Genomic DNA, 24,397 nt, shown 5'->3' with positions numbered 1-24,397 from the left:
ACCCTGCACTGAAGGTGAAACTCAATGTGGAGTGGGTCGGATGGCAGGAGGTGGCTGGGTGTAGTTGATCCTTGTGGGGGCAACAAAGAAATGCAGTTAGAAACTTATATTTTGTGTTTTGTAATAATAGTCATAGCTATCATTTATGGAACACCTTCCGAATGATAATTGTTCACTGAGAAACATGTATGCTTTCATCTCTAAGCATTTTGACAAACTTACAAGGCAATTTTATTATCCCAGTTTCTAGATGAGCACTCTAACATCAACCTACCTAATAAGTGAAATACCCAGGATCTCTCACACATGCTGGGCTTCGAGGATATCCTTTTCACTGCATCTTGCTGCCTCATCAGTAAATGTCCAAATTAACTATGGATTCGTATCCCATAGAAGCATATTGATGTAACTGTACCTTTTCCCCTTTAAGGTCTCAAGGACAAAAACAAAGGTAGGACATAGATTATTTTACTGTTACATTCAACATCCCCAGAGGTTGTAAATGGATGCTTACAGACTGCACTCAGCTTGCAGGGTTTTTTTTTACCTAGTAAAAACAATGTTGACTCACTTGGTATTTTAATAAATTTAGAATAAATTACCAACATCTTGATAAGTAGCAGATTTTTCTTTAAAATGTCTGATTTCTAGCTTTTCTTAGCAACAGTGAACCTCATACAGCAGACATCCCCTGAATCTGAAGGGCAATACCTTCTGTGGAAGGCATAGCCCTCCCTATTTAGTCAAAGGTCATACACCTTCCTTTTGTATTTCTAAACCGAAACAAATGGCAGTTACTTACTATCTCGTATTTACTATTTTTCTTATTGTAAAACTTAGAGGAAAATGGACTTGTGCATCTCCTGAAAAACAAATGAGTACTTCAAGAAAAAAATAGAGGTGCACTTTTTGAGCGAATGTAAGGAATTCCCAAACAAAGATTATTTGCACAGAAAAATTGCAACTTAAGGCACCGTAATAAAACCAGCCATGACTGGCATACAGAAAAGATGGGCTTTGGGAAACGTAATGGACTGAAGAAATGGCAGCATTTGTTTTTGAATGAGAATAAAATAAAAGATCTGCTGTGAGATGCAGTTCTCTATTAAGTGAAAAAATATCCTGGGGATCTAAACCTTTTTACAGACAACACTTTCATAAAAGAGTCTCTTTTGAATGTAGCAGAAATTATGTGTCCAGAGCATAAACAAGCACTTGCAAATGTTCATCGAATCAAAAACATTGTAGCTCAGCATGTTAAAATTATGGCTGAGAATTTTGAGGATAAGTTAAATTATTGGTGGCATTTTCTTTTGCAGCAAATGAGAACACAGATATAAATAATAACACACTGCTGGCTATATTAATTTACCATGTTTTGAGAATTTTGGAGGGGTCAAAGAACTTTTGAACAAAGAGTCTCTGCAAGGCAAAACACCAAAAAAAAAAAAAAAAGGCTTACTTTGTGATGAGAAGAGTCTTAGACCATTGGCTATAGAAGGCGCTGTTCAAATTGTTAAGTGTTACTACAGATCAGGTTCTCACAAAAGGTGAGGCTGACCTTGGACCCATCAAGCAACTGATCTGAGGTGGCAGCCTTTTATAGGGTCACTGTACATAAATCCATTAATTTTCTCATTCATTGGGAATTGCTTTGGGCTAAAAAGCTAAAACGAGACAAGCCATGGATTCAGTAATTAATATAATGAATCAGCTATTCTTCCATGTCTTAGAGCAATATCAGGTCAGTGTTTGCTTAATGAATTTTCTGGCTTACTTGTACCGTGATGTTGGAGAGAATTTTTTTTTTAACTGTTCATGTCATCAAAGCAAAGAGTCCCATTTCCACTAAGACTGGGCTCAAAGTCCCAAGCTTCTTGCTGACATTACACCTCATGGACACCTTGTGAATATTTTTCTATTGGGGCATTCAGAAGCACTTGCTTCTCTCCGTCCTGACAACACAGTCTTTGGAAAATTCATTTATTAAAGAATTATTTGAGTTGCTTTCTCAAACTGTGGTCAGTTCCCAGATACGAAAATGATAGCCTGAAATTTATTCTTTCAAAATGGGGCCTTTGAATACTGGATTTCATGTTTTAAGAAAATAAACTAGGAGTTCCTGTTGTGGAGCAGCAGAAACAAATCCAGCTAGGAATCATGAAGTTGTGGGTTTGATCCCTGGCCTCGTTCCGTAGGCTAAGGATCCGACATTGCCGTGAGCTCTGATGTAGCTCGCAGATGTGACTTGGATCCAGCGTTGTTGTGGCTGTGGTGTAGGCCGGCAGCTGTAACTCCAATTAGACCCCTAGCCTGGGAACCTCCATGGCATATACCATGGGTGTAGCCCTAGGAAAAAAAGAGAAACAAACTAAAAATAAACTAGCATTATTTAGCTTACCTTTCTTAATTAATTTTTGATAGTATAAATGAAGGGCTATGAAGTTATCAAGCTATATTACAAAATGGTATTGAAGACTATGACAACATTGAAAGGTGGAATTGGACATCCATCTTGGAAGAAATCACCCTCCTTATGAGAAACTATCCACGCTGGGTAAAACATGTTTAGGAGCAGTTTTATTCCAAAATGGATCTGAACGAAACCACCCACCAACCTCAGTTTACATATTTAGGCTGCATACTACATATCATAGTAAAAAAACCCACAGGGCCTGACTGATAATTTGGTGCAGAAGAAAAGACATCAGGGAGTTTCCATTGTGGCTCAGCAGGTTACAAACCCAACTAGTATCCATGAGGATACGGGTTCGATCCCTGGCCTCTCTCAGTGGGTTAAGGGTCTGGTGTTGCTGTGAGCTATGGTGTAGGTTGCAGATGTGGCTTTGATTCTGTGTTGCTGTTGCTGTGGCTGTGGCATAGGCCAGCAGCTGAAGCTCTGATCTGAACCCTAGCTCGGGAACTTCCATACGCTGCAGGTGCAGCCCTAAAAAGCAAAACAAAAACAAAAACAAAAACAAGGCATCATATTTCTAATTCCAAGTCAAAGCAGTAATGAATTATAAGATAATAATAACAAATGTTCTTCTTTTTCAGTTTTAGTTTAAGTTTTTAAGTATAAAATAGAATATGGATATCATATATGTTTACATTAAGTTTTATGCCTACATCATAATGTAGCAAAAATGAAGAGTTTGGTTCTGTTTCTGGGATTTTGTCATTCTTTCATTTAGCTTACTTTGTTTAGATAGGCTAACTCCCTGGCCCTTTAGACATTTGTTATTTATTTATTTTATACTTATATGTTTACAGACTTTATGTCTTTTACCAGGGAGTAAGCTGTCTGAGGGTTAGGTTTTAATTTCATTTATCTTATCTCTAGAGCCCTAGAATAGAAGAGTCCTTAGTTGACAATTGCTGGTTAAAGTGAATTAAATTGAACATCATTAATGTATAAAATGCTGGGATAGTTTCTACCAAATAAACACGTTTATTTTGATTTATAGAAACATGAAAAATGCTCATCAATAGTCTTTGGTTCTACTCCCTAGGCGACTGATCCACTGGAACCCAAACAGCTGCACTCCCTCCTGGAGAAGGACCAGGGGAAAGTCCTTCTCTTTGACTTTCAGGATACCAGGGGGAGGGGCGATGGGGGTAGAGTGTGGGCAGGGTCCACCGCCACCCATGAAGAAGAGTTACAGACAGGAGATACTCCCTCGGGATGGAGAGAGATCGAGTGGCAGCTTTCCAGACAGGGGAACTCAGATTATACGATTTTATTCTCTACTATCCGGACCCCCTTTCATAAGATCTAAGGTGGTTTATTAGTTAACACAATTCTCAAAACACAATCCTCTGTGGCAGTTTCCTTGATCATTTTATTATTTTTTGTCTCTAATGAGAGCATGCCTTCTTGAGACCTAGGATGGCATATGATTATTTCACTGCGAAATCTCAAATTAGTGGGATGTTACTTAGAAGATAATTTTACTAAACTGACGCTTGTTATTTCTAACCTTTTAAAAGGGAGAATAAAGAAAACTTTAAACTGTTATTGTATCTTCTGATGAAATACCTTCATGTACCAAGGAACATATGCTTTGAAAACCTGTTTGAGGCCCTTGGCCTATCAGGCCTATCAGGGCATAGAAAATGATTGGTGAAACATTAAAAGGAAAAAAAAAAAAAAAAACTACCTTACACAAACACACTTATCTTGGTTATATAATTACCCTGCTGGTGGATTAGAGGGTAATTGCTTCTTGTTATTCATTCAGGAAACATGTTTACATGCTTATTTAAATGATCTTCTTGCTCATACGAAGAGAGGTTTAGACATTCAGAAGTAATAATGTTTGTGCAGGTAGGCTACCTCCCTGGCCCTGGTAACATCTCACATCACCATAGTGCAAATAATAAAACCAGGAAACTAACACTGGTACAGTACCAGTAACTAAACTACAGACCCTTTTCAATTTCATTGTCCTTTTTTCTGTTCCAGGATTCTATGCACAACTCAGCACTGCATTTAGTGTTCATGTCTCTTTAGTGTACTCTGATCTGTCACATTCCTCAGTCGTTCCTTGTCTGTCATGACCTTGACACTTTTGAAGAGTACTGATCAAGTACTTGACAGAATGTCCCTCAATTTGGGTTTCGATCATTTTAGAGTTACAAATTTGGTGACTTCTTTTTCTATGTTATGGCTTGAGCAACTTATGGTTTGGATATTTTAAAAATATAACTGGAGTTTCCATCATGGCACAGTGGAAATGAATACAACTAGGAACCATGAGGTTGTGGGTTCTATCAGTGGCCTCTCCCAGTGGGTTAAGGATCTAGCATTGCTGTGAGCTGTGGTGTAGGTTTCAGATGAGGCTTGGATCTGGTGTTGCTATGGTTGTGGCGTAGGCTGCTAGCTGTAGCTCCAATTTGACCCCTAGCCTGGGAACTTCTACATGCCATGTGTATGGCCCTAAAAAGACAAAAAAAAAAAAAAGGCAATTCTAATATAATAATATGCCATAGTTAACTTTTCTTCACTCTTTATTCAGCAAGTATTTATTCAGATGAGATCAGGCACATTCAGGGAGGTATGGCTGTAGACAGCAAGTATTTATTCGGGCCTACCATGTGCCAAGCACTGTACTTAAATTATCAGGATACAACAGGGAGCAAATTCTCTCTCCTCTTATGGAGCAGATTTAAGAGGGAAAAAAAAATAACAAGAAAAATAAGTTAGGGCTAGGGTAGGTAAAATGTCAGGGGTAGATGTTGAGATTTTATATGGATGGCCAGATAAGGTTCACAAAGAAAGTGACTTTTGAGAAAAGACCCAAAGGAAGTGAAAGAGCTTGCTATGCAGCTACCTGGGGGAAGAGTATTCCAGTCAGGAGAACAACATGAAGAGGGTTCCCTTGGCATGTTCAAGGTCAATGAGGAGGCCAAAGTGGCCAGATAAGAATAGATGAGGTCTGAGGGGCCACGAGGAACAGATCATATGGGGTCATTTCTACCGTAAGAAGGACTTTGGAAAGGCCAATAAGGAGCTTTGAATAGAGAAGACACAGTCTGACACTTCAAAAAGGAACTTGTGCTGCAGTGTTGTGGACACACTTCCAAGGCTGAGGCCAAAACACCAGCACCAGTGAGGAGTCTGTTGTGACAAATCCAGGGGAGACAAGACAGTGTTTTGGTCCAAGGTGGTGGATAGTGAGAAGGGCTTGAAATTTTGATAGATTTTGAATGATTGGCAATAGGATTTGCTGATTAAAAGGATGTAGGGTGTGAGAGAAGGTGAAACTTCAAAGACAACACCAAGGTCAGAGCCATGGGAGAATGGAGAGCCAATTCAACACATTTCACTCTGGATTTAACAATTTTTAAATTTTGCAAATAGAGCACGTGTGGAATCTAAGTTAATATAGTCAAGGCTGACCAAATAATTGAGAGGTATTTAATCTACAAGTGTTTAGAGTTATTCATCTGTTATATCATCGAAGAATTTAAGGTTAGACGTTTAGTCCACAGATCACATTGAACTTAGACTACACTGCATGAAATTAATGTGTTTACTATCTCATTTGAATAGATTTATTCCCAGATAAAGGTAAAGCTGGGAGTAGGAACATCCTCCCAAATTTCATGGAAAGCAGGAAATAGACTGACGTCCCAATCAGTGCTGATTTAAAAGAGAGGGTGCAAAGCTTTGGCCACACTTGATACCAGGGCCAGGGCATCCCCCGTGTGCATTTCCTCTCTGAGCTGTGGGCTTTCTCTTTTGAGAATAGAACCCTTCCCCATGTCCTTATGTCCAAATCCTACTTATTCTTCAGGACCCAGAACTTCAGCCTCAGAGTCCAGTGCTGCTGGACACAGTTCCTCAACACTTCCTCTCCTGTGGTCTCTGTTCCATTAACTCTATGACTCTGGGGAAGTCTCAACCTCCTGATTTTGAGTTTCCTCATACATGAAATTAGGGACCTTAAGCTTCCTTCATCTCTATGATTTTGTGATTCTGTGGGTAGGCTTTTCAAAGAATTCATCTCATCTACTCTTCTACACTTTGAACAAAATGCTATTACCACACCAACCATATCACATTGTAATTACATAATTTTTCACACAGATGACTCCCAACCAAACTGCATGTCTTAAAAGCAAAGATCATGTTTAATCTAAACTGTGAATTTAAGCTTGGCACATAGAAGGTACTTAATAATCATTCATTGAGTCAGTACATAAACATTTAAGAAACTCAGGTCTCCAGCTTTGTGAGAAAATGTCTCTAACACGAGAATATGTATATTCCCTGACTCATTATGTTGGATCAGGGGTTTTCAACATGACCACACATTTGAATATCCTGGGTTAGTTTTCAATGGTTCTGCTGACCTGGTTTCTCATCAGTTAAATCAGAATCTCTTGGAACAGGATCCCAGTATCAGAATTTTTAAAATATGCTCAGATAATCCTAATTGTAGCCCAGGTTGAAGACCGCAGTTCCAGATTTTTCCCGTACTGATATTTCAGTATCTCTTCCTTTTCTTTACCCCTTGACTTTCCTTTCTAATTCGTTTACTCAGCTGCTACTTTACCACCCCCATTTTTCAGATGTTAAGTTACTTGCCCAAAGTCCACGTAACTAGTAAGTGGTGGAGTTGGAGCCAGGATTTAACCAGTTTCCCACTTTTATTAATCAGAGTGTGGTATGCAAAGAGTGGAAAGATCACTGTTTTGATGTAGGAGCAAAACAAAACAAACAGAAAGCAGATACCTAGAAATCTGGCCTGAGAGAAAGTCGCAGAAAATGGAGCTGAGATGTACAGACAGGTGACAGAGGTGAAGAATTGGCTTTTTGCCCTTGGTGCCCTCTTGAAGGGCAAGGGATAGGGCTGTTCTCTGGTTGGGAGGCAGTAGAGTGAATGGTTGAGTAGCAAAACAATATTCTGAGCAAACTGTTGTGGCCATGATAGATAAGCTGTATGCAGACCTATGTCTGGACACGTGGGATGTGGCTCAAGGCTCTATCTTTTTCAAATGGTACAGACAAAACATTCTTTCTTGTTCTGGTTTGCATCTGTTGATGTCCCCCCACCCCACAAGCCTGGCCCTTATTTTTGGATCCAAGCTGCAGTCTGGTCTCTTGTTTTTAGCTTCTAATGTATTGCTAATGAGCATATGGCCTGAGATAACAGCAGGCATAACAGCCTAGCCTTTACTTTTTTACTTTGATTACCTTTTCTTGCAAGAGCCAATAACATGGTCTGAGAAGGGAAGCAGGAGATAGAGGGTTGCTTTCACACCTGCCCTTTATAAAAGAGTTTGAAATAGCAATGCAACTAGGCAAGGAAGTGGTAAAGGCCATGAGGAATAAAAGTGGGCTCTTATGCAGGGGAACTGCAAGAAGTATTCCCATTCACAGGCAACTCTGTAAGATCTGAAGGCTTCCACACATTTCACAGATGAGGAAGTGAAGTGGTAAAGAAGTGACTTTCCACAGTTGGTTAGCGGTGGGTCTCCAAGGCCATGGTCTCTCTCAGCCTCATGCTGCTTTCTGGTAATGATGCCTCCCTGTTTCCCCTCCCCGCTTTGCTCCAGCCAAATGGTATAGCCTAGTGTTTGCTCTGAATGCTTGTAACAATATCCTGCTTTCATGAATCTCCCTATGTTCTTCCCTCTGCCAAATGCCTCCCAACAAAACCTTCCTTATGATAAATTTTACATCTATTTCTGTCCCCAAACTGTCTTCCCTATGGATTAAAAATAGGCCACTCCTCTGGGCCACCTTCCTGCTCCCAGATTCTCCCAACTCCACATGAGGACAGGTTTTATCTAGCCCTCCCATGAGTCCTCCTGTACAGAGTCACCCCGGGCTTTAAGCTCTCAAACCCTTAAGAATCCAAGAATCAGTCCTGAAAGCTGATCCATAATGAAATGTACCTGTCATTGAGAGAATTCTGGAGCAGGGTGTACTGATGGGCAAGGCAGTGGCAGAGTCACTTAGCCAAGGTTAGGATAGGGCTGGCTAGCTGGGTTTTCCAGAAAAACCTGTGGACTTTCTTCTAATGTTTATCTGAAGGCTGAAGGTTTTGAGGGTTAAATGGCTAGGATTGACATTACATCCTTCCTGATCCTCACAGAGAATGTACAAATATTTGATATTTTCCTTCTTTCTTTGATTTAAAGTTTTATGTACTTTTAAGTGCCAAGGGATACTGCTAGCTCCATTTTGCTTTAAGATTTATTTAAGGGCAAATCTGACTGGAACCATTTTGTTCTATTTCTCCATTAATCTGATCAGTAAAGTTTAAATACAAGGCAGTGGTGATGGAAGTAGGATAAAAGATGAGGGAGAGAAACTTAGAAGAGGTGGTTTTGTTCTATAAAGCAGAACGAAACCAGGGTTGACAGTTCTCTCAGGAGCTGTTGTGCACAAAGCATAGGAATGAAATTTCATTGCCTTAAATCTTCCACCAGAAAACAATGACCCACTCCCCACATTTAGATGTTAGAATTAATGATAAATAGTAATGTAAATGCATGGCCAAAGCTCCTTACATTTTCTCATGTAGGTATGACTCCTGAATTGATTTATTTAGTACCTTGAGCCTATAATGAAAATTTTAAATAAAATAAAGCCAAAAAATTCTTCAATGACTTTTTCTTCTCAGGGTATTTTAATTTTTTACCCACTTTGAATATTGGAAATAATATTATTACTTTTATAATAAGAAGCAAAAATAAAATCCTTATTACCAGAAAATCCATTCATAAACAGAACACTCTTTGACAAAAGTCAAAGAAGTAGTTTTTTTTTTTTTTTTTGGATCTGTCTTCTTAGGCAAAGGAAACAAAAGCAAAAAGAAGCAATGGGACCTAATTAATGTAAATTCTTTTTTTTTTTTTTTTTTTAGGTCCGCACCCTCGGCATATGGAGGTTCCAAGGCTAGGGATCAGGGGTCGAATCAGAGCTACAGCTGCCAGCCTATGCTACAGCCACAGCAACACTAGATCTGAGCTGCATCTACTACCTACATGATAGCTCATAGCCACGCCAGATACTTAACCCACTGAGAGAGGCCAGGGATCAAACCCACAACCTCATCCTTCCTAGTTGGATTCGTTTTCACTGCACCACTATGGGAACTTCTAAACTTAAAATCTTTTGCATAGCAAAAGAAATTACCAACAAAATGAAAAGAAAACCTACAGAATGGGAGAAAATATTTGCAAATGATATGGCCAATAAGGGGTAAACAGCCACACTATATAAACAGTTCGTACAACTCAATATAAAAAAATAACATGACTAAAAAGTGGTCATAAGACCTGAATAGATATTTTCCCAAAGAAGACATACATACAGATGGCCAGTAGGCACATGAAAAGATGCTTGACATTGCTAATCATCAGGAAAATGCAAATCAAAACCACAATGAGATATCACCTCGCACCTGTTGGAATGACTATCACCAAAAGGACAATAAATAACAAATGTTGGGAAAGATGTAGAGAAAAGAATCATAGTACACTGTTGGTGAACATGTAAATTGATATATTCAATACAGAAAATAGCATGGAGGCACCTCAAAAAACTAAAACTAAAAATAGAACTACTATATGGTCCAGAAATTCTATTCTTGGGTATTTACCCAAAGAAAATGAAAACACTAATTTGGAAAGATATATGCACTCCTTTGTCGAGAGCAGAGCCAAGATATGGAAGCAACCTGTATCTGTCAGCAGATGAATGGATAAAGATCACACACATACAAATACTATTCAGCCATAAAAAAGAATGAAATTTTGTCACCTGAAGCAACATGAATGGACTTGGAGGGCATTATGCTAAGTAAAATAAGACAAAGAGAGATAAATACTATATGACATCACTTATATGTAGAATCTAAAAAATAAAACAAACAAATGAATATAACAGAAGAGAAAAAGTCTCACAAAGAACAAACTAGTGGTTATCAGCAGGGAGGGGAAAAAAAGGGGAGGGAAGATAGGGGTAGAGTATTAAGAGGTACCATTATGTATAAAATAAATAAACTATATTTATATATTGTACAGCACAGAGAATATAGCCAACATTTTATAATGATTTTAAATGGAGTATAATCTATAGAAGTATTGAAGCACTATATTGTACACTTGAAACTAATATAATATTGTAAATCAACTATACTTCACCTTTTAAAAATGTACAAAATAGTTAAATAGGTGAAATAACACAGCGCTAGAATGAGATTAGACACTCCAGGACACTAGATTCAAATATTTTCATTATCTTATTCTAAAATAGGATCTATTATTAAGGCTGAAAGTCTATATACACACATATATATATTTTCTTTTTCTGTGAACTCCTTGCACAGGACCTGGAACACAGAATGTGCTCAAATATGTGTTTTTATTTTTATTTTTGGCTTTATCTCTTGCCTTCCCATAGTAAGTTACTATGAATAAAAACTATGGAAAAATACTGTCAAGAAGTTTGAAAGTCAAGGTTACTTCCTTTACACTTTTTTATCTTTAAAAAGTTCACAGCAAATCTTTGTCTTTGTGCAGGGATATATTTCTTTGATAATTCAGTGGAGTTATTCTCCCCCAAACAGTAATAATTTTGAATAACTCTGGTGTAGCTGTACATAAAAACAGTGTGTGTTCATAGGACTACAAGGATATACTAGGAAATAAATTTTAATTCCATGGCAAGGCAAAGAAACTTTCTTAGTGAAAGAAGCTAGGGATAATATACTGTAGAAAAGAATGAAAAAATTTTATACCAGTCCTTTCAAATTCTTCCTCTTGTGCTATAATTTTCATTATGTTTATAGTATTAAATACCCCTAATGAAAACTCAAAGTCAGAATACAAACTGTCTCATATACATTTGACTAAGAAGTTTCAGAAATGTAGATAAATTAAAACTGAGGAAATATATAAGGGATAATTCAGCAAAAAATCTAAAGATTTTAAAATTCTCAACCCTATTATACTTGAATTAACCTAATTTCCATGTTTCCCTATAGATTTATGGACTTACATATAAAGATTAGCTTATTTTATCCGTATCTGATAGTTACCAGCTGTTAATGATTTTAGCTTTTTCTTTTAAATCTATAATGTCCTTTTCCTAATAAAAGTCATAGTTATATCAAGCAGAGGAAGTATTTTAGCATTTTCCATAGATGATGCATAAATTTTTAATGCACTGATTCTTTCTCTATTTCTAACTAAGCTACAGATATATTCCTCTTTCAGTAACTGTATGTATAAATTTATCATGATAAAGACGAAAACGGAAAAATACTAAATCATAAAACCATATTAGCGTATCTTTAGATTGTTTGTTTTTTTGTTTTTTGTTTTATAGCTGCTGGCCTACACCACAACCACAGCACCACAGCAATGCACGATCTGAGCCGTGTCTGGGACCTATACCACAGCTCACAGCAACACCAGATCCTTAACCCACTGAGCAAGGCCAGGGATCAAACCTGCAACCTCATGATTCCTAGTTGGATTCGTTTCTACTGCACCACGACGGGACCTCCTATCTTTAGTTTTAGGAGATTTCATTTAACCCAAACTCTACATAGGACCATTCACTTTGAAATGATATTTTATACTCTACTGAAAATTTAATTGTAGTATTGGAGAAGCCCAAAACAGCTCCTGGCAGCCTGATCTGGACAGGCTTCAGCATTGAGGTGATGGCAATACCGCAATCACACAAATCCAGTTTTACAGGGAAGGAATGACATTTCCTAACATTCTGTATAAAAAGCTTTCTAGAAATTTAGATAACCAGAGTAATCAAAGAATATAAAAGTTACATTTCTATTTCAACAATTTTTTTTTGTCTTTTTACCTTTTCTAAGGCCACTCCAGCAACATATGGAGGTTCCCAGGGTAGGGGTCTAATCGGAGCTGTAGCTGACGGCCTACACCAGAGCCACAGCAACTTGGGATCTGAGCCATGTCTCAACCTACACCACAGCTCATGGTAACACTGGATCCTTAACCCACTAACTGAGGCCAGGGATGGAACCCGCAACCTCATGGTTCCTAGTTGGGTTCGTTAGCCACTGAGCCACGATGGGAACTCCAACAATACTTTGAATTGTTCACAAACACAGAGGAGAGGCCATCTTGAGACATTTTCAAAACTACAAACATCTTAGGATAATAGCTATTCCCCAAAATAACATAAAACCTGGTATATAGGAGAAGCTTATTAAGTGTTTTGTAAACAAATGAATTCAAGAACAGCAGAGAGGAAATGATCATCACAGAAGTAACAATTAAGAACTCTTTTATGGCCTGCTGACTTCTTTTCATTAATTCATTTCTTGGAAATAAGCAAACATGAATAAATCCATTTGTGGCCTTTATATGAGTTTGTGTCCTGAGTATCAATCAGCCACGACGTTGATAAACACAATGAGAGAACATTCTGAGGGGTGGCTGGCAGGTTGGCCTGATCTAGGGAGTCATTATGGTAGAATTACACTTGCGTTTGCCATCTTAAGGTGGTGATGGCATCTATTTCTCCTTCTGCTAGCACCAGGGGCCCTGGGTTTGGGAAGCAGGGGAAGATGTGCCCAGAAAGAACTCCTGGGACAGCGAAGATAAACTCCGGGTAACTCTCCATCTTTGGTCATTTTTTTGATTAATCAAGAATCTAAGGGATCACTCACTATGAAGAATTAGAACTATCCATTAACTAGGAAAGAAAAAGAGTACATAACTACAGTGAAGAATAAGATACCCAAAGGTCCTGTGTATGTAAGCCTCTCATGGTTCCTGAAGGCTGGGTGCAGAGCTCAGCTAACTCTCTACAAGGACAGGGGATCTTTCCATCTTGTTCATCAGTGTCTCTCCAACAACTAGAATGGATCTGAGTCCTGCAGATAAACTACCTCACAGGTCCTACACAATGCATTCTAAAATTATTTCTCCTATTTTTTAAAAGATCGTGAAGGGTAGGTATTTTCATTTTCTTTCAGATCCATCTAAGGTTGAGTATGTCTGTGGCTAAAGAGGTTCACCTTTGAGACTTTGCTCATCTCTAAAGTAGATACTGATATCCACTCTAGTATTGTTGTGAAACTAAAAGAGACAATGATGGAACACCTTTGTGAGAACTTACTTTGTGCCAGGCACTGTGGTACACACTTTATAGAAGTGACCTCATTTGGAACTCATGACCAATTTATTTGCTGGGGGGCAGGGAGGGTGCAGTGTGTGTGTGTGTGGCTGAGCCAGGATGTGAGCCCATGCAGACTGATTCCACCATCCATACTTTTAACAATTTCAATAGTATATGCCAAGTGCCTAGTATATTACTGAGCATATGAAAGCTCATTAAATGTTACTTTCTTTTAGTTTTCCAAAGAGATACTATTTGAAGCAGCAGAAGTTCCAAAGAAAGACAGATGGTAGTCAAAGCCAAAGTCAACACTGGAATGAATTCTCAGTCTACCCATCTCAACAAAGCTCAGGAAAATTTAGGATTTATTATGGATCATTCTGAAGTTACATGTAGAGGGTGATGAATAGAACTAAAATATTGAAAATGCTGAAAAATTCTAAATTTTTAACTGGATACCAAAGCTAAATGAAAGACAAACACCCCACCTGGCACTTCTTTCTTCACTGGGTACCAAAAGTGGCATCCACCCTGCTCTCTGGTTGTCAGCCTCATGGGTGACATGCTGCCTGCGGATAAAAATCTCTTTGATGCTCAAAGCTTCCATGGTGGACTCAGCCATTTGATAAGCAAATAATTTTGGCAGGGATCCAGGAAGCAGAGTTTGGAGCACCCTGTCCAGGCCGGCTAACCTCAACTCTCTAGTTATTAAGATCACCTGGGAGCTGATACCCTGCTCCAACCCCAGAGAACCTAGTCTGGTTGATTTGAGGAAGGGCCCAGGCACAGGTATTTTTTAAAAGCTCCCATATAACTGTAATGACAGCCAGAGTTGAAATCTGGTGGTGATTCAGACTCAATCCCTCTGCAAGCTCTCAGTTTGATGGGAAGCCCTGGAATGGTAGGAAGAAAAATATTATTAAGTACTGGGCCCAGAGGGTGAAGAACAATGTAATACCAAAGGTACATGCTGATCTTGACTGCAAAATGCAAATTGTAATGCCTTGTAGAGTCTTTAGCCCTGACCACATAAAGGCTTACAGACTATTCTTTCCAGATGCTCTCTTTGGTGCTTTGCCCTTCATTTTATTAGTACTATTAACCTTCTGCAAAAATCCTAGTGGCAGTAAATGTCTGCAGCAAAAATAGCTCAGTGGCAATAAAAAGGGGTAGAATACAAAAGAGCATCAGCAGTCTTGTTTTCTGGGACAAGATTACAAGTGTCACCATCCTGACAGAAGCAGGTGCAAGAGAGATACATCAGTTTGATGGGGTCAGGACAGAAATACTCCCACTGGTGTTGTATAGAATGATTAATTCATTATGGAAAGTTGAAGGCTTAACTGAAGCCTAGTCAGAGATAGGCTGCAAGATCATTACACTGTTCCTATATATTTTATTACCTCTAGACTTGATTTTTCACTAAGAAGTTTTCATGTCTATGGCACCCATATTCAAAAGAAATACACAAAGTTCATTCCAAAGACAAACATAAATGCATTTTCGATTTTCTGTGTCATTGTTCACCTCTCTTATCAGAAGTAGTTGAGAATCCACTGACTTCTCTGTATTCAGTGGGTCAACTGGAAGAAAAACAACAACAACAGCTGCCAATTTATCTGAATAAAGTGCCCAGCCTTCTTAAAAGTACACTAATATAGAAATTACATTTAGCACACCCCAGATATTGCAAACTCTCAAGTATTAACCTCAGTTTTAGAAAATGTAGGCAACAACTATTCAAAGAAATGGTAGAAAAGTTTAATGGAGTGGAAAGAGAAGACCACAAAGGTGCCATAAGAAATGGAACTGAACTTGCCTCATTTGTATTCCAAATTCATTATTAAAGATCTGATCATTAGCTCTCACATGCTACAAGTTCTCACTGTTGAAGATTTGTGTAGGTACATCTACACACACTCTGTCCTCAAACTATTTACCTTCCCTTAGTCTATCTATTGTCTTCAATTCCTGCCTTAACCAAGGAGATTAGGATGGCTGGATGACAAGGTTCACCATTTAGAAGAGTCTCTTGCCCTCTTCTCATTCCTATTTTTCACTGTTCATTGCACCTGCCTGACAAAAATCTATACTTGGGTGATCTGACGGGCTGCTCATCACCTATAATCAAGATGCTGAGCTGTGCTGGAGAAAATCACAACTGCAGAGACCTTGTATTCTTGTTCTACAGTAAGTACATATAGAGCCCACTAATCCTCTATTTTTTTTTGGTTTATCATTTATTTATATATATATTTTTTTCTACTGTACAGCATGGTGACACAGTTATACATACATGTATACATTCTTTTTTCTCACATTAAGTGTTCCACCATAAGTGACTAGACAGAGTTCCCAGTGCTACACAGGAGAATCCCATTGCTAATCCATCCCAAAGGCTACATTCTGCATCTATTTACCCCAAGCTCCCAGTCCCTCCCATTCCCTCCCCTTCCCCCTTGGCAACCACAAGTCTATTCTCCAAGTCCATGATTTTCTTTTCTGTGGAAAGGTTCCTTTGTGCCATATATTAATTCCAGATATAAGGGATATCATATGGTATTTGTCTTTCTCTTTCTGACTTACTTCACTCAGGATGAGAGTCTCTAGTTCCATCCATGTTGCTGCAAATAGCATTATTTTGTTCTCTTTGATGGCTGAGTAGTATTCCATTGTGTATATATACCACATCTTCCTAATCACATCCTCCTAATCCAATCATCTATCAGTGGACATTTGGGTTGATTCCATGTCTTGGCTATTGTGAATAGTGCTGCAATGAACATGTGGGTGCATGTATATTTTTTAAGCAGAGTTTTTTCCGGATATATGCCCAAGAGCGGGATTGCTGGGTCATATGGTAGTTCTATGTATAGTTTTCTAAGATACCACCATACTGTTCTCTGTAGTGGTTGTACCAGCTTACATTCCCACTAATAGTGTAGGAGGATTCCCTTTTCTCCACACCCCCTCCAGCATTTTTTATTTGTGGACTTATTAACGATGGCCATTCTGACTAAGTGAGGTGGTATAATATACAAACAACTTATACAACTCAACAGCAAAAAATCCAACAACCCAATTGAAAAATGGGCAAAGGACCTGAAGAGAAATTTCTCCAAGGAAGATATACAGATGGCCAACAAACACTTGAAACAATGCTCAACATCAATGATTATTAGAGAAATGCTAATCCTCTATTTTCTAATCATTTTCCTCCCTTGTGTGGATTTTAAAACTGTCCTACTTTTCTCAACTTTAGTCCTACCTCCTCTTCCTTCACTGTCAAGGATAAATGTGCCTCTTGCTTCACAGATAATATAAAAGAAGATAAACTGTAAACCCCTCCACTTCCTGCTACCAAATCTACCAAACCACCACAGCAGACACCACTGGTAAGTCTTGTCCATTTTGCCTGTGGGCTTCCAGCTGCCTCTGGTACATGAACAGCCCGCCTCCCCAACCTTAAGGCAGGTGTGCACTCAACATAGGCTCCTGAGTTTAGGGAACACAAACTAAGACAACGCCCATCTCTTCCTCTTGTCTTCCTGTCCCTTTGGAAGAGGGTCCCTTCTCTCCAAGGCAGTTTTTGTCTGCTGATCCTCTGGGTCCCACCCCCTTGTTCCTTCTCAGGGCCCTTATTCTATTCATTATCATCTCTCATTACTGCATCTTCTCTTTGCTTGATTACTTTATTTCACTAATTTTATAACCGCATTTCACTTCCTTTTTGCTTATATTTGTCTGATTTTTATTAGCCCATTTAATAAATTTTCATTTATCTTTGTCCTCTCCCTTAAAGGATGTATCTAAGGACTTTTTTTTTAGACCCAATCTCTAAAACTTTTTAATTTACTACACTTGACACCTATGTTAGTTCTTTTCTTCAGATAATTCATTTTATACTTTTAAAAACATTTCCTTTTATATTTGCTCTACTAGTCTTTTGCTCACTTGGCCAAACCTCATTTACCTCACAGCCTCCCCTATGTATTCTGTGCAGGCTCTGTGTATATGCTCACAGTACGATGAACTGGGTTCACAGTTAGTGGGCAATTAACTGACTGTGACGTTTAATCTTCTGTAAAAGTGAGAATATTTGAGTCACGTACAGCCTGTTTCCTGGCCTCTATCCCCAGTCCTCTCCAATTTGTTGTCTGCACTGTGACCACAGCAACCAGAATGAGTTTCCTAAAATGCATCTGGCATGGTGACACCTGGAGTGAAATATTTCAATGACTCCTCATAACACAGATACATTCCAAGCTTCGTGGCATGGCTTCCAACGTTCTATGTAATCTTCCCAAAGTCATCTCTCATTATTTTCTCTCCCATGTATTTCCTTCCCCCATGCCATGCTGGTTTTAATTCCCACACTTCTCTTTCTGAAATTTACTTATCAATTCATATAGAAAATACTCATAAAACCCTATCATTTTTCAGAACCATGCCAGATGGGGAGTCAAAGAGCAACTAATATTAATGGTCTCTCTCCCTTCTAGAGCTTCCTGTCCAGTAGGAAAGACAGAAAAATACCAAATCTTGGTAAGAGGGGTTGTGACAAGAACCAACAGGAAGCCTCTAGCTAGATGTGGATGATCAGGAAAGCAATAATGAAGTCTTGGTCTGAGTGAGGGGTGGGTGAGAAATTTTTTTAAAAAAGGAATGCCTATGGCTTTTTTTCTCTTATCCACATGACAGATTCCTTTTCATCCCTCAAAACCCCACTTCCTCTAGCCATACCTGCCCCACTCCCTGGAAGAGGTGCTCACTTCATCATCTGTGCCATTTCTGTGTCCCATACCTCTCTCTCTACCTCTATCATGTTCATTGTTAAACTGCTTTTTTCCCTTGTTAACTCTTTGACCTGGCTCTACCCTAACCTACCCTCTCATACTCATCTCAGGCATCTCTTGCTCCAGGAAGCCTTCCATGCCTCCCTTTGAGCAGCTCTCACATGTGTTTCCACAGCATCTCATACTTCTCTCAGAGCACTGGTCACACTGTCATTAATTAATACATATATTTCACAAATGAGCATATAATGAGCTTTTCTGACCTAGGCATGTGTTCTAAATTGATAATCCCACAGGAAATAAGTCAGACTAAAAAAGCTATCACCATCAGACAAAGATGCAGAGTGTTCTCTGGGGGCACACAACCCAAGGATCCCATGCTGCCTGGGAACCAGGTCACCACCCCTCCCCCAAAACCCCCACCTGTGGGCTGAGTGAGGGCAACCACTGGTGCCCTGGGTGTCTCTTCTCTGGTTTCCCCAGCACAGGATCTGGCATATCTTGTAAAATCCTTGGACACAAATGAAAGAGAGCAGTGCCAATTCTGTGTTTCCCAGAGATGATATAATCAGCTGCAGTTCTACCCTCTAAAAGCCCACAAACTGAGACACCAGTAGCATCTGAGGCAGTACATTCACTAGCAGGACCAGGGTAGCCAACCAGCCCTCCCAGGAAGGCACTGAAGGGGAGGGTGACTGGAATGCTGTGACAGATAACAAAGCCAGACAGAGGGTCACTTATGTAAATGATTCTCAGGGCCAGTCTTGCCTCCTCTCTTCAGCCAGCACAGTTCAAGTATCACGACTGAAAGCAGCTTGACTGAGCTGGGCTACAATTTCTGCTCAGGAAGGGCCAAATGAAAGGATGGCATAGAGCACAGGGTGGAGAAACAGGAAGGGAGGTAAAGTAAGAGGCCAAGAAACATGACAAAGACTACAGAAAGCTTGTTTCCAGTAACTGTAAGCAGAGCCCACCCTTCTCGGCTTCTCTGTTTCCTTCTCTTCAGCCTGAGGAAATTCCTATGGTTAGACCATCAGCCTAATTTAACTATTGCTCATTACCTCATCACCCATTTTCTGTAATTGCATGTTGGGTAGCCTCCTTCTCCTTTCATTTTACTTGGTTGTCAGATATAAAGTGAGCACTGATGGTATTTTCTGCTTTGCTCTCCTGGAGGTCCTCCTTTGCATGTTGTCATCATCCAGGTATAGGGATGAAGATTTATTTGTAAGTGAGCCTCAGGTCTCACTCATCCTTCAACATCATGGAGAAGTATTAAAAAGGCAAAGCTACAAATTTACTCTGCTGAGGAAAATTTTGTCCATTAGGCAAACCGAGGTAGCAGAAGGTAAGCCTGAGTTGACCTAGCAAACTCTGAGCATACCTCATGCTACAGAAAAGGCTGGGACAATTTTGATTTTCAAACTTGACTACCAATGCCAAAGAAAAGTTGGAAGATAAGCTAAAATAAGGGGGGTTTCAGGATCCAGGGATATCTTTCTTTCTTAACTCCAAGCACTTTAGTCAAGAGTCTTTTACATTTCCTTTAGGGAAATGCATTCTGTGTTTGGGATGGATTTAGACCCTTCCACAGTTTCAGAAGTGGTTTTTGATTGCCAGCAGCTCTTTAGTGATTGAGTCAGGGATGGATAGATAAGACAGACAGAACCAATGGGATATGAGGCTTGGAGCCTGTGCAGCCATCTTGTTACTCTGAGGACAGCCTGAGAATGGAACCAGTCTCCAGCTTGCACAGTTCATGGTCTGATCTTCTGATCAAGTCATATGGGTCCACTGTCCCTGTGAACCTAGAAATTTCTGGTTTTGCTGATGTTTTTGCTTTGTTTTGAGCTAGGTTTTCTGATCACTTACTCAAGAAGGCACCTGACTGATTCATACAATAGCCCTGAAAAGAACTAGATTTTATTCCTAACTTCATTCAACTGAGGCCTCTAAAGCTTATGAATGTATCTCCACACATTTCCCCTCAATGTGCTGACCCACAGCCCCTCTCCCTTTATGGCATTTATGCTATCCTCTCAGAAATGGCTCCCACTGACCTGCCCTTGCTTAACCCAACACACCAGAGGCACAACCACCATTCAAGAGGACAGTACCTCAACTGATTGCCTCGTGTTTTAGCTTCACTATTGGAGTAGCTCAATTGCATAGTTGATTACAATGATTAAACTTTCACTTGGGTTTTTATTTACAAAGCGTATAGGAAAATAGTCTCAGGAATGTACTTTTTTGGGGGGCGGGGCCACACTCGTGGCATATGGAAGTTCCCAGGCTAGGGGTTGAATTGGAGATGTAGCTGCTGGCAGACACCATAGCCACAGAAACACGGGATCCGAGCTGGGTCTGGGACCTATACTGCAGATCACAGCAACACCAAATCTTTACCCCACTGAACAAGGCCAGGGATTAAACCCACATCCCCATGGATCCTAGTGGGTTCGTTAACCACTGAGCCACGAAGGGAACTCCTGAATATACTTTTTATAAATGTAGAGTGTACAGAGCAAACTCTGTGTAAATGATATGACAGACTTGCCTGTACACAGGTGTATTTCTCCTTTGAAGTCAAACTATGGCAGGACTTCATGAGGTTTTTAGGGCTGTGTGCAGAGGAGGAAAGTCATTCATGGCAGACACACAAAAACAAAGTGTTTGCACTCATTTGCCTTCTCACTTTGAAATCTCTTACAGGGAAATTCACCTGATCATGGACCACAGTCATGAATTCTGGCCATCATTCTGGCCATCATTCTGTCTGTGGAGCTTTGATGGATCTCTGTTTACTCCACTCTGAAGAGTGATGCCAGGAGTTGCTCATACTATAACATTTTCTAATTCTGAAGTAAAGCCTCTTTCACACAGCCATCACCCTGGCGTCATGCTTGAACTTCCACATGATGATTGGAAGGGGCCTTGCATGCCTAGTCCAGCCATTCACTTCTCAAAGAGGAGAGATGTGGAGATGGCAGTGGCTGTGGGCACATGGCAGCCGGAGGTAGGTGGGGTGGCAGGGAAACAGTGGCTGGGGGGCGCTGGGCGTGAGATGGGGGCTCTGCCATCTCTACCACTGGTCTTGAACAAGATGTTCTCCCTCTTCCTGTCTCTCTTTTTTGGTGGTGGAGCGGGGGGGGGAGGATAACTGCAAGCATTAATTTTCCCTCTCACAGCTGTGAGACTATGTTTATAAACTGTCCATATCTGGGTCTGGTGAAAACCTTTTCTCCCCACTGTCTGATGGTTTTACAACTACTTGTTTCACTTTTGGATCACAGGTTAGCAAATGAGGGCTACTCATTCTTTTACAACTGCACTGAGGGGGTTGAGGGTGTGTATGTGTGTGTCTGTTTGTGTACTTGGGGTTGTGTAGGCTCTCCTTTTTTTCTCCAGTTCTCCCCTGAACCCAACTCTAACAATGTGTGGAACATCAGGGTGCCCGTCTGTCACCCCAGCTGTGTTTCTGCTCCTGACACCCTCAATGAGGGAAGCAATGGCACATGGCCGGCAGCCATCAGTAATTCAGAGGGCCCACAAGTTGTCAGCAATTCTGAAGAAGGGTTTTACTCTGAAAGTAGAAAATGAGGAAGAAATATTCTAAAACAATTTTGTAAAAATACAAATTCCTCTTTATTTTTAATGTGTATGCATCATGGCATTTATTCAAGGTAGATTTTCCGGGAAAAGTGACAAGCCTAAAATTCTCTTATTATATGTTTAATATTCATGCACAATTTAAATTCTGTGGGTATCCTGGTCTTAAGATAGCTCACTGTGTGTTATACAGAAAAGCTGGGAAACTCTTTGACAGAAGAAATTGCCCTCTTAAAATTGTTTCTCGTGTCTTGGAGGCACTTTATAAATACTTAATGTTGCTGATATGTTGTTATCATAAGTGAGGTGGCTAGTTTACACTGGCCTCCGCAACAAGAATGAGAATCATGAAGGGTGCCACAAAAATAATTTCATCCATGTTAAACATTTAATGTCATGTTCTCCTAGTGTCAAAATATTTAGTGCAGCGAGAGCATCTCTAACGCAGAGGAAGACAAGCCAGGAGTACATTCTGCACATATGCAACACACTAAAAAGAATCCCACACAATTCAGTCTTAAATTCACTCCTTTTGCTCTAGAAGGTTCCCTTGTTAGGACAGGGCATGAGGCAGATGGGCCCAGGTGTCAGGTACTGCATGGAAGGGGAAGCGAGTTCAATCTGCCTAGCCAGGAACCTTCCCAGGACATTGGCTCTAGAGAACACTGAGATCAGCCCTATGCTGGGCAGGTTTTCCCCTTGGTGACTGCAGTTCAGGTGGAGATACCTTGGGCCAGCTCCAGGTGCTGGGCCTGAGGGCAGCAGCCACCTAGGCAGACAGAAAGCATAGCCAGCACCTGGCTCCCCAGATACCAGCCCACACAGGTTGCCATCTCCTTCCATCTGGTTCCAACCCTACCACTGACTCAGAATCATTGGTGTAGCCTTTTGAAAACACCTGTGCCTGAAGCCTGCTTGGGAGCTTCTTATTCAAAAGGTCTGGGTGCAGACTGGTTATCTGCACTGTAAAAAGAACACAGGTAATTTTGCTGTGCAGCCAGAGTTGGGAAGAAACACCTCTTGAGAGACTCAGCATTTCCAAAGTGTTAAATATTTTACTTTATGACTTCATTCCTCTAAGGTTGAAGTGTGAAGGGGCTGCCTGAATGAACACAGAACATGAGGATCATGCAATCAGTTTGCTCTGCCTGGGAATTACTGCCTTGAGGTGTGTGGAAATCAAGGCCCCTAAGGCATGGGATGTTCCTTCCTTTCCTGAGTGCTTAGATCCAGACCCAGTGCTGTCTGGCAGGACTGCATAACATGCCCTCCTGACAAGTGAACAGCCCAGGAGGACTCCTGGGGGATGATGGTATTTCACACGAGGCTCCAAATGTGCTCAGCTGAAAAAGGAGCAAGTGGACCACATACCCCCTCATCTCTGCTCCTCCTATCTTCCTATAACCTTTATTACTTCCTAGAAATACCTGACTGTTCGCCTTGCCACATATGCCTGAGTGATATTTTGCAAAACTAGCAAAATGCTTTTATTATTTCCAGGGATATGAAACCTTATAACTTATTATGTATTCCTTATAATGTATCTCTTTATATTTATTTATATATTTTCTACATAATTATATAATATGTATATAATATATATAGAGAGAAAATATAAAGATAGATAGAGATTGATTTATGGTAAGGAATTGGCTCGCATGATTGTAAAGGCTGAGAAGTCCCAAGATCTATCATCTGCAGCTTGAGATCAATGAGAATCCATGTGTAGATTCAGTCTGAATCTGAAGGCCCTAGAACCAAGAGCTGATGGTATAAGCTCTCCTCTAAGAGCCAGCAAGACCCAAGTAGAGGCAATGTTTCATTTCAAGTCCAAAGTCCAGAAAAGTCTGATGTTCCAGCTCAAAGCAGTCAGGCAGGAGGAGTTCCCTCTTATTCAAGGGGGTTGGGGTGTGCTCAGCCTTTTTGTTCTACTCAGGCTTTCAGTTGAGTGAATGGGGGCCACCCACCCATGTTAGGGAGGAAAATCTGCTTTATTTAGTCTACCAACTCAAACGTTAATCTCATCCAAAATCATCCTAGTGACACACCCAGAATAATGTTTGACCAAATATCTATATCCCTTGTGGCCCAGACAAGTTGACAAATAAAACTAACCGTCGCATGCCTTCTTTCTTGCAAGCCTATTATCTGGAGGGAAGTATGTATACCTCAGAATGAGTGGCACAGGGTAAAATCTTCTCCTTTCAAGTCCTTGTAGGAGCAGCTCCCTGCTATGGGGTGTTACCTCCTGTGGCATGAATCAGAAGGGCCTCCTGCTCCTAATGTGTGTGGGCAGATGCCCTTTCTATCTACAGGAATGAGGGACCTAGCAAGACAGCTCTGAGTCCCAACCCAGCCTGGCCTT

General features: G+C 40.2%; 1 protein-coding gene across 2 annotated transcripts in view; it reads right to left on the bottom strand.

The window, feature by feature from the left end:
* The window catches only part of KCNAB1 (potassium voltage-gated channel subfamily A regulatory beta subunit 1), a 422,364-nt gene that overhangs the window by 80,545 nt on the left and 317,422 nt on the right, over positions 1–24,397 (bottom strand). The window lies entirely within an intron of this gene.

Source organism: Phacochoerus africanus, chromosome 1, assembly GCF_016906955.1.
Source record: "Phacochoerus africanus isolate WHEZ1 chromosome 1, ROS_Pafr_v1, whole genome shotgun sequence".
NCBI lineage: Eukaryota > Metazoa > Chordata > Mammalia > Artiodactyla > Suidae > Phacochoerus > Phacochoerus africanus.
Note: the sequence above shows the minus strand (reverse complement) of the source record. Positions and strands in the feature narration are given on the sequence as shown.